This window comes from Marmota marmota, unplaced genomic scaffold (genome assembly GCF_001458135.2).
Source record: "Marmota marmota marmota unplaced genomic scaffold, marMar, whole genome shotgun sequence".
In the NCBI taxonomy this organism is placed as follows: domain Eukaryota; kingdom Metazoa; phylum Chordata; class Mammalia; order Rodentia; family Sciuridae; genus Marmota; species Marmota marmota.
Genome location: NW_026000093.1, coordinates 42,947,999 through 42,959,742, shown reverse-complemented (window position 1 = coordinate 42,959,742; position 11,744 = coordinate 42,947,999). Strand labels below are relative to the sequence as shown.

General features: G+C 41.5%; 1 long non-coding RNA gene across 1 annotated transcript in view; it reads left to right on the top strand.

The window, feature by feature from the left end:
* The window catches only part of LOC125610518, a 29,066-nt gene extending 17,695 nt beyond the window's left edge, over positions 1-11,371 (top strand). The window contains exons 3-4 of the long non-coding RNA XR_007340509.1: positions 7,996-8,120; positions 8,895-11,371. This is a non-coding gene — a long non-coding RNA (uncharacterized LOC125610518). The remainder of the gene's footprint in view (positions 1-7,995; positions 8,121-8,894) is intronic.
* Positions 11,372-11,744: the final 373 nt, after the last annotated feature.

Genomic DNA, 11,744 nt, shown 5'->3' with positions numbered 1-11,744 from the left:
TTCTGCTGGTGGGTCGCAGGCCCGCCTACCTTGCAGGAGTGATTGGAAGCTCTGTTCAGCCGTGGGCCACTGGGCCTTTTCTGCCGGTGGTCACCGTTCCGCCTACCTGGCAGGCGCTGGGGGTGGGGGGCGGCTCTGCCCCTCAGCAGGCCGCTGGGCCTGCTCTGTGGATGGTCACAGTTCCCTCTACCTTGCCAGCGCAGGGGGAGGGGGCGGCTCTGCCTCTCAGCAGGCCGCTGCTCCTCTTCTGCTCTGTGTATAGCCTTTTAATTAGATGATATCTCATTTGTTAATTCTTGGGATTATTTCCCAAGCTTTAGGAGTCCTTCTAAGGAGTCCTTCTAAGGAAACTGTGTCTATATATTGGAGTTTTGAGTATGTTTTCTTCAAGGAGTTGCAAAATTTCTGGTCTAATTCCTAGGTCTTTGATCCATTTTGAGTTGATTTTTGTGCAGGATGAGATAGGGTTCTTGTTTCATTCTTCTACATATGGATAACCAGTTTTCCCAACACCATTTGTTTTAAAAGGCTGTCTTTTTTCCCAATGAATGTATTTGGCGTCTTTGCAAGTGTCAGATTATTGTATCTGTGTGAGTTTGAATCTGTGCCTTGTATTCTGTTCTATTGGTCTATGTGTCTATTCTTATGCCAGTACCATGCAGTTTTTGTTACCATAACTCTGTAGTATAATTTGAAGTCAGTATTGTGATACCTCCAGGATGGCTTTTTTTTTCTTAGAATTGCTTTGGGTATTCTGGGTTTTTCATTCTTCCAAATGAATTTTAGTTTTTCATTCTTACAAATGAATTTTCTACTTCTGTGAAGAATGTCACTGGTATTTTGATGGGGATTGCATTGGATCCATATATTGTTTTTTGGTAATATGGTCATTTTAACAATATTAAGTCTGCCTATCCATGAACAAGTTTCACACTGTATTTCACTCAGTCTGCACATTAAGCTTGGTATATGGAAATGGAAGCTTCAAGTAGCTAGCCTTGGGTCACAGAAACAGAAAATAGAAAATCATATATTCAACCCAATATCTGTCTGATTCTGAAGTCTATTCCTCTCCCACCACAACTTGGTGTCTTCATCTTGCACAGGGGACTTGTACAACACATAACTATGTGGTAGGGAAAGGATCTGTCTATGGTCTCTCTTCTCCATGGGATTATAAATTCTGAGAGGTCACAGGCTGCATATCATTTATTTCTGTAACCCTTTATCATGAATGTTTGACAACTTCTGTGGAAATGTGCTTGTTTCTTCTTTACAACTCTTTGTAAAATGCTTGAGTGTGGTGACTGTGCTTTAGCTGACTGATGTGCTTGGTGCTCAACTTGTCCCTAATAAGATTTAGAAAGAATGAAGGAAAGGGGGAAGGGAGGAAGGATGGATTAGCCAAATGAGCACGTTGATCATGGACAGCATCAACAAGGACGTAGTCAGGAACCCAAGGGAAGGAATTCTTGCTCAATGACTTTTGAAACAGTCATTTCCCTTCTCTTCATAATTTAGAATCTTTCCTATGCTGGGTCACTTTCTATCTCCTGAATTACTTGGGATCACTTAATTTAATCTAACAAATATTTAACAAAACCACACACACACACACACACACACACACAGTGCTAGTCCTTAAGGGATATAGAAAACTATACATTGAATAAGTCATGTTTCTTACCCTCAAAGTAGCTAAGACTTTTATGAGACAGACAGATGGGTACCCAAATAATGCTAAGGAGAAAATAAGGGGAGAGAGTAGGGGAGTGTAAGAAGGGCTAAATATGGGAGAAAACTGGAATGACAAAGTTTTGACATATGCTTCTCTTTAGATCTACCTAATTAGTATGACCAATGTTCCCCTGAATTAATATCTTAAAAGGTAAACTTTATTGAGAAAATGAGAAAATGGGAATACTGCCAGCAGGACCAGGAATATAAATTGGCGTGACCTTTACAAGGGAAGTTTAGAATACTGTTCAAATTATTTAAAAACATGCATGCCCTTTGTTCCAGCAATTCTACCTGTTGGCATTTATCCTAAGATAATCATCACGGCTATATACTGAGTCTTATCAGCAGAGTTGACTGTAACACTGTTTATAATTATTAAGATATGCAAAAAAGACGAATTTCCTAATCCATAAGCGATTAAGTAAATTTCTCCAAATCCATAGGATTGAACACTATTTAATTATCAAAAGTGATACAAAATTATATGCACTGATATTCAGAACGACATCATTATATATTTTTAAATGAGAAAAGCAGGCTACAACATGGAATGTGCTGTATGATTTCCTAACCTGGGGAGAAATGTGTGAGGGGGTTTCCTATACAGATGAAGCAAAGACCCCAGGAAGTCCTCAGAGGTTCTTCCCATGCTCTCTGGGTGATGGGATTAAATTATTTTGGGCTTTATGCTTTGCTTCAGTATGTTCCATTTTTATGACCCAAAAATACATTTTTAAAAAATAAAGATATCACTATGTTCAGTGGTTCCTTTTTAGGCTGACATCTAATTACCAAATATCCCCTTGAAGACCCAAGTTGCCTTACAGGAAATCTATAGGCGGCCAACTGCTTAGAAATGTCTCTGGCTTGCAGAAGTCACGCTCTCTCCCATCATCAATCAATGTCCTTATTCCTTGATTTCCAATAACCATTATTTTCCTGACTCTGATTTCAAACCCAGTCTTGGTGGGAGCCCTCTCACCTTTGCCAAGCTTCTCTTGATCAATGTCCTCTGTCCCAGGGTGGCCCATCTGCAACGGAAGTGAACCTCATGGTGCTCAAAGGCTGGGGACCCAGGTGTGAATATTCATCCCTGCCCAGTTCCCTCCATTTGCTGTACCTTTTAACATACAGTTCCTCAATCCCTTGTCATGCTGATCTCTTTGTCTTCCATTTTTGCAAGGCCACTGCTGTCTCTCCCTCCTCTGGGGAGGACGGGGTATCATACACCTGGCCCTTGTGGATCATTCCATTCACCAGGAGCCCTCCAGTCACACATGAAATGTGAAGAAGCAATTAAGCCTAATCCGGCACCTAGACATTATTTGATCTGTAAAACAGATCTTTAAAAGAGAGAAACAAACTAAAGAGTAGCTCCCCAGTTGTTCCAACAAGCACAAGATAGGTTTTAAAAGGATTACATAAAATCCTTCAAGGAAAGTTCATGTCATCATCCTAAAAAGATTTCAGATTGTGTAAGGAAAAAAATTTAATAACAAAATTAGAAAGTGATTCAGTCCATTTTTTTCGCCACATAAGGAATGTGGATTAAGCAATCCCTGTGTGTTTTTATAATATTTTTACAACAGATCCTGTCTCACTGATGTCATTCTGCATTACAGAGAGAGTGGCAAAGGGATTCTGGAGGCCACAGAACACCTTGGGCATGAGGAGAGGGCTGGACAGAGAAAGGACCTAAGAGAATACTGGGGGGTGGGGACCAGGGTCACCACAACCAAAATCCATGAGTACCTTGGCAGGGGAAGCAGCTACTAAGAACTAGAAGATTTGCCAGTTCGGAGAAGAGGCTAAGCTCAGCCTCAGGGCAAGTAGGCCGGAGGCCACGCCTCCACAGTGGGAACAAGCTGCTGACTGGTCATCCAGCAGCCACAGCTTGCCATCTCTTTGATCCCAGCTCTCCCCACACTCCTGCCACGCTCTACAGCCCAGCCAGCGCCTCCAGCACCACTACACTACCATGCCAGCCTCAGCCCAGGGCTGCCCGCAATGCTCTCTCCCGTCTTCTTTGCCAAGGGACGTACCAGTGCTCACCCTTTGAAGCTCAGGATATACCTATGTCTACATCTATGTCCATGTCTATCTTTATCTAGTTTTATAGGGAGTCAAGATGTAGTAGTTCTACACACACATTCACATTCTCACCACTCATACTATTTACTATATCCCAGGCACAGGCTTAGGAGCTTAAAATGGTCATTTCTTCAGGGCAGTCTCCTCTGATCACCATCCAGGCCAGGCAAAGTACCTTGCTGTAAAACCTATGGTACCATGTATCTCCCCGTTGTGTGTTAACTACAGTGTAAGTAGAAATATAAACTCCACAAGAGTAAAGGCTCACTGTCACCTCCTCAGCATTTAGAATAGAGTTTGGTACCATAACAGATGTTTAATAATTTTTGTGTGCTGATTGGATTCACATCTATCTCACAAGCTTGAAGTTAAGTTCTGGAAGCTTAGGTGGCCAGTTTCTATTCCCAGCACCGTGTGTAGTCCTGGAACACAGGTTGTATCCTGCCAATGTTTATCAAGTGCATTGCTGAACTCTCTACTAAGTGCCAGCCAAATGACTACAGCGATGAGCAAGGTCCCACCTGGCTCTGTGCATTTGCAGTTTAGTGTTAAAGATTACAAGCGGGCTCGCTAGACACTGGAGGACCATCTCATCCAGTGTGTGGATGGCACTGGAAGCCAAAAGGAGTTGGAGAAATAGAGGTAGAGACTCGAAGAGACAGAGAGACCTGGACCCAAAGGGCAGGCATCAAGCCTAGTATAGAGGTGTTGAAGTTAACCCTTGCTTAAATTAAATTATCTTATTATTTTGGAGAGGAGATTGGAAATATTGCACAGTGCTTGCAAAAATTAAATAAAAACACCCCATTGCACAAAATGGATATTATTTATGACATTGTTTCTTTACAAGAAAAAGAAGAGCCTGGTTGGAAGGTTTCCGTCCATAAGCAGGTGTGAGCCTGCATTTTCTAACTTCAGAAGGACCTCTTAAAATGTGTCCAGGATTTTTGTTTATGTGGATCCCAGCCTCAGTTTCATTTCTCATTAGACTAGGGAGGGATTCCGCTGCAGGGCTCTCTTTCCTGGTGCCCTGTCTCGCAGTGAGTTGGGCCCGCTGGTTAATGGCGAGCAGTGGAAAGAATGCCTTTATAATAGGATCAGCACTCACGGACTTTTCTGCCTCCTAAAAGCTAGCCCTGCTCTTGAAAAGCCCTGATCCTGTGTCCCTGTGGCTGATTAGAGAAGAGATGCCCTTCGTTTTGTACCACCTTCCCCACACCTTAGGCCATTCAGTGACCTATATTCTTTCCAAAGATGTTTGCTGTATGCCTCTTTGGGCTCCCTGCCTATTGGAGAGAGAGCCACAGTACTTAAGCTCCTGTGTTTGAGAACAGGCTTTGTTGTCTTCTGACAGAAAGGAAAAAACACAATCCTCAGCACTGAAGAGCTCAGAATTTAGTTGAGGATGTATAGTGTATGTACCTGGAGCAATGAGGGTATAGTATGAATTAATGTTCTTTTCTTTTGTTTATAAGCCAGCTCCACCTCTTAAGTAAGTGAAAAGAAAATTTATTGGGTGGAGACGAAGCAATCACACAACATTGAAGAATTTAATGACCAGGTTGTAGAATGTAAAGAATTCAGGGCAACTGCAGGGATATTAACGGGAATATGGGGACCGTCTCTGTCGAGGTCGTCATCTAGGGGTTTACAATAGGGTAAATGAAGTGAGTGGTAGCATCAGGATTATGGAAAACTTGAAATTTTTTTTTTTTTTAAAGAGAGAGTGAGAGAGGGAGAGAGAGAGAGAAAGAATTTTAATATTTATTTTTTAGTTATCGGCGGACACAACATCTTTGTATATGGTGCTGAGGATCGAACCCGGGCCGCACGCATGCCAGGCAAGCGTGCTACCGCTTGAGCCACATCCCAGCCCGAAAACTTGAAAATTTACAGAAGAAAATTAAAACCACCTAGAAGCAATTACTGATTCGCTTCTGCTCTACATCCCTCCAGTCTTTTAGTTCTTCAAGTGTGTGGGCCAGTGTGTGTCTTTCTCACAAAGGGGACATTGACTTTATGCTGTTTTATGGTTGGCTTTTTTCCTTTAATCTTCTATAGAAAAATTTTGAATTGTCCCTGAAAGTTTTGGGAAAATATGAATTTTAGTGGCTGAGTAGTTTTATCATGGGGCTTCACCATAATTTATTTACTTTGGCTGGTTATTTTAATCATTTTCCATTTTTTTCATTATTACCAACTGCACCCTGAAAAAAAAAAGTGTTTCAGCACATTTTCTGAGTTATTGTCTGAATGTCTGATTAAGGAAAGGGCTTCCACCTAGTATTTAAGATAGAATCATCACCTATGATTTGAACCGCCCAGGATAATCGGGAAGTGCTACCCAGCCAGAATGCTGCTCCACTGGCCACCGTTTTATGGGGTGCTCGCTCCTTCCACCCCCGAACAAGATACCATTGGGTAACTCTCTGGCTTCTTAATGTTCTAAATGGAACAATTTGGTACTGGAAAGAAAGAGTGGCCCTGAAGCCTGATCAATATCAGGCCAGTTTTTATTCTTGGTCCCTGGAGATGAATCTGTTTTGTGGAGGTTAGGGAGAGTCAACTGATTGCAAGCTGATTTTAGGAGATGGTTCCCTCTGGGTCATGAGATGAAGGAGGCAAGTAGGTTCTGGGAAGGAGAATAAAAACCTAGGAGTCCATCAGAGACCTCAGAAGCTTCTTGTTTTTAATTTTTTTAAATATAACAAACAGCATGTGCCAGTCAGTGTTCTAAGGGTTTTGTAAATATTCAGTCACTTAATTCTCCTACCAATTCTTTGAGGCATTATTATTATTTCTTTCATTTTATGGCTAGGAAGCCAAGTCACAGAAGTCAGTGTAGAGGGAGAGCTGGCACTTGAACCCAGGAAGACCAGTTCTCTGCAACTCTGCCCTGTGTCCATGAATATATTATAGTTCATACTTGGAAATCAAAATGTTTGAAAAATGCTTGAACACTACCACCAAAGAGTGTCAAGCCATTAGCCAATATGCAGGGCTTTTTTTCTTTTATTGGACCTGCAACCTGTGGGTGGGGGTTAGGTCTTAAAGCTTTTGCTTTAATATTGGAAAACTGGCTCAAACCCTGGCTGGTCAGGGACATTGTGACATCTGTGCACATCTTCCCACCTCGCTTCTATGTGTGAAAGCCATGAATTTGAGTGCATGGACCCTAGGCCTGAAGGTATCAGCATAATGTACTTCTTTATCTCAGTGATGATTTCAGAGATGCGGAGAAACCAAGGTCTAAGCCCAACAGCACTTTGCATTCCCTGAACTACAGGGATTGGTTCATATAGGCTAGGTCTTGCAAAGTGCAGGGTTTTGTTTAATAGGTGGAGAAGAAAAGAGCTAAAGAGCTTTCTTTTGCCTCTTGCCTACCATGACCTTCTCGAACCATGAATCTCTACAGGGACTGAATTCTTTTTTCTTGAACTCACTTTGCTAAAGAAGTAACCAGGTAGAACATGTCGCAGATGTTTACTGGAAGCTGAGACCAATGGAGGTGGTTACATACCACACAGAACTGCAGAAACACGACATGAAGTACGAGCTGTTCTTCCAAGGCTAGACCTGATCCCTGAAATCTGGCTTTCTCTTCCCCATCATCACCAGCCTCCACCATCATGCTCAGCTTCCTCTGTTCCCAACATCTTGAATCTTCTTTCTTTATCCCCATTTTCTTGGGCCCCTCTTATTCACCCTTGTAGCTGCACTACCAAACCAAGTATTCTCATACCCTTTGCAAGTTAGTTCGTCCTTCTTTGTCCCCTTCTCCTCCATGTTTTCTTTCCCACCCCAATGAATAAATCAAGATATCAAGATGTTTTCTAAACAAAAATTTCTTTGCTTCTTAAGCGGAGTTCTACTGTGGCTTCCAGTTTTTAGAATTGGCACATGCATGTAACCCTAGCTATTGGGGAGGTAGAAGCAGGAGGACTGAAAATTCAAGGCCAGGCTCAGCAACACAGTGAGATTGTTTCAAAATAAAATAAATAAATAAATAAATAAATAGGTCTGAGAAAAAAGGGGGTAGGAATGTAACTCAGTTGTAGAGTACCCCTGGAGTCAATCTCCAGTACCAATTGAAAAAAAGAAACAATGCTTTTTGTCTATATGATACTGTTAAACAAAATATGATCTGCTCTGTCACTCAAACAGTCTTCTTCCCTGATGTCCCATCCCATGTCCTATCAGCCATGACATCCTATTGGCTGCATGAGAGAATGCTCTCAGTCTCAGGCCTTCTCCCCGCCCCCCCACCTCATTCTGCAGCTCCATTTCAGGTAATCATTGTTTTTCTCTTAGACTGGGGTATTCCATAGAAATTAGTGAAGTTTGTGCTAATCTTCAGGGAAAAATAAAAATAAAGACAACATAGTATATTTTTCCTTAAGTCTAAATGTATTAAAAATAAAGAGCCCAAGACTAGATATCCACATATGAAAAATGAAGTTGGAATGTATCTTATGCCACATACCCTAGTTAATGCAGAATGGATCAAGGACCAAATATGAGAGCCAAAACTAAAACTCTTGGAAAAAAAAAGTATTGGGAAAAGTTTCATGATGTTGAATTTGAACATGACACCAAAAGCATAGACAACAAAGGAAAAAAATAAATTTCACGTACTTCATTCAAATTAAAAACTTTTGTACATCAAAGGATGCTATCAACAGAATGAAAAGGAAACCCACAGCATGGGAGAAAATATCTGCAAATCGTATGTCTGATAAAAGACATTTAAAGAACTTTGTTAAATTTAACAACAAGAAAACACACAACTTGGGTTTTTAAAAAGGTGCAAAAGATTTGAATAGACATATCTCCAAAGATATACAAATGGTCAATAAGTACATGAAAGTCGTGCAACATCACTCATCAATAGGCAAATGTAAATCAAAACCACAGTGAGATAACACTTCAAATCCATTCAGAATTACAGCAATTATGAAAAAGAAAACCCAGAAAATATCAAGTGTTAGTGAGGATTTGGGAAAATAGGGACCCTTATGCAGTACATGGTCACACACTGTTACTTGTCTTTTTCTCTCTGTTAGGCATGAGCTACCACATCCAGCCTGCACTCAACAGCAGGGGATTGTGCAAGAGAGAACTCCAACCAGCCGGGGTCACTGGGGCCATATTGGAGACTGGCTACCAAGTACCTCCTGTGGGCATTTGACATTTGTCTACTCCTCACAGTATTCTTGCCAGCTATGAATTATTTTTGCTATTTAAAAAATTGAAAAATGAAAAACTAAATACCATTGTGGCAGCCATGAAAATGTTCTGTTCAGATCTCCTTCAGGAGAACCTTCTGGGAGGTGGGGTATAGTTGACTCACAGTCACTGCCACTTCTCTGGAATCATCTCTGACTTTGCACCGAGGCCTTGCTCCTAGTTAGGGACTGAACACAGCCAGGGTACTAGAGATGGCCCATTCCTGTTGGAGTCAGGACTCATCTAATTGGCAATGTTCACGCACGGATTCCACATCAGCCTGACTGACCCTCTCTGGAGGTCTAGGTCTCCTCCTCTACAACCCTCCTTTCTTACCACTCAACTTTGACACAGATGCCAGACCTGACTTGAAGTGCATGCACGGTTTTGAAGAGGGAGTATCATCTGAGACCTACTGCACGAGCTCAGATTAATTCAGTATTACTGGGCTATAAATGTAAGTGACACAGCCTTTTCCTCAACATTTGGGAAGACCATTTCTGAAGGAGTGCCTTGCGCAGATGACTTGGAAGTGGAGCTGGTTACAGTTGATTTAAGGGATAGTGCCAACAATTTGTGCTTAAAGGTTTTCTTCAGTCTCTTCTGTTTATACCCAACATTTAACTCATACTGGCTGCTTCCATTTGAAATAATGCAAAAAAAAATGTTAAAATATAAAACTTACCAAATTTTACACTATAATCAATGACTATTATGATACCTCAATAGTCCTGTTAAAAAAATATAAAGTCCTAGGGCAGGGAGCAGAGGAGGTGAGGGAGAGGGGAAATAATAGGGAATGATACTGACCAAATTATATTTTTATATTGTGTGTATGGATGAATGTTTAGCAACAGATCTCACTATTATGTATAATTATAATGCATCAATAAAAATGGGAAAAATATAAAGCCCCCACCCACCCGTGCCAAAAAACCAAAACAAAACAAAACATGGAGTACGTACTATGTCTCATCCTGGGGTGGGAGACCTAGTGCCCACTTCCAACACTTCTTCTGCACCTATCACATAATTCACTCCTAGTAGCTATGTTGGTTGAGATTTTTTTATGTGTGCAGCTATTTCATATGAAATATTTTTTAATCTTCCAGACAGGGGGTAGGGGAGAAATTGAAATCATTGCTCTATTTTCCAAATAAGTAAATTTGGGCTAAGTGTTGAAATAATTTGCTGAAAGTCATTCAGCTAAGAAGAATCAGAGCTCAGATATGACTCCAAAGACCTTGCTTGGGCCGTTAAAATGTATAGTGCTTGTACCTCCTCCCACTGTGTGTCATTTATGAATGAAAAACTTACTCTAGTGTCTGGTACACAGCAGGCACTCAACAAATATTAGTGTTCTTCCTAGATAACCCTCCAACTGGAAATCTGTCAGGTATAATTTTATAGTGTTCAGTACCAGTTACTTAGAAATAACTGAAGCCTTGCTTCAACATCCTCATGTATTATTCTACTAACTAATTCACTTTTAAAACACCTAACATGTGTCAGGCATTGTGCTAGCACTAAAGATAGAGGATTAGTTTTCTGTAGCTGTTATAACAAATTACCATAAAGTGGCTTAAAAGAATAGAAATTCATTCTTTCATAGATCTGGAAGCCAGAAGTATGAGCTCAGGGTGATATCAGCAGGGCCCACCTCTCTCAGAAGGATATAGGGAATTATCCTTCCTTTTATTTTATTTGTTTTATTTTTGTATGTGTCTTTTTGTTGTTGTTGTTCTAATCAGTTATACTGGACAGCAGAGTGCTCTTTGATTCATTGACATACTCCACTTTTGATGGGACACGGAATGGCTCTATTTGGAGCCAGCTGAGTTCCCACAGGGACTTGCTGAAAAATTGCCCTTTCACCCCCACAAACACATACACACTTCCAACTCCCACCATCTCCTCCAGGTGGCCTGGGAGTACAGAGAGGGACGTCTCTGTGCAGGAAGCCCACATCTCTGTAGGGGGTATGAAACTTACTCCATAAGTGGGAGGAACTGAAATAAGCCTCTGCTTATGATAATTTGGGGACTACCAGAATCCGTCATAGAAAATTGCCTCTGGCTCCACCATACAGGATTTGGAGCTTCTAGATGCACAAGAGGTAAGGAACCTGGGATAAGGCATTCTCCTTCCCAGTCTTGGGGTGTCAGGGGTACCTGAGGTTCCTGGGAGTCAGTAAGACCCTGCAGAAGGTGCTGTGGTTGTTTTAGCCAGCTTTTTCACTACTATGACAAAAAGGACCCAACCAGAATAACTGTAGAGGTGGGAAAGTTTATTTGGGGGCTCATGGTTTTAGAGATCTCAATCCATAGACAGCAGACTCCATTCCTCGGGGCTCAAGATGAGGCTGAACATTATGACAGAAGAGTGTGACACAGGCAAGCAGTTCACATGATGATCAGAAAGCAGAGAGAGAGAGACTCCACTTGCCAGCTAGAAATATATACCCCAAAGCCACAACCCTCATGCCCCACCTCCTCCAGCCACACCCCACCTGCCTCCAGTTACCACTCAGTTAATCCCATCAGGTGATTAATTCACTGATTGGATTAAGGCTCTTAGAACCCAATTATTTCTTCTTTGAACCTTCTTGCTTTGTCTCACAAGTGAGCTTTTGGGGGACACCTCACATCCAAACCATAACAGTGGTTTATGCTATCTTGCCAGTCTCC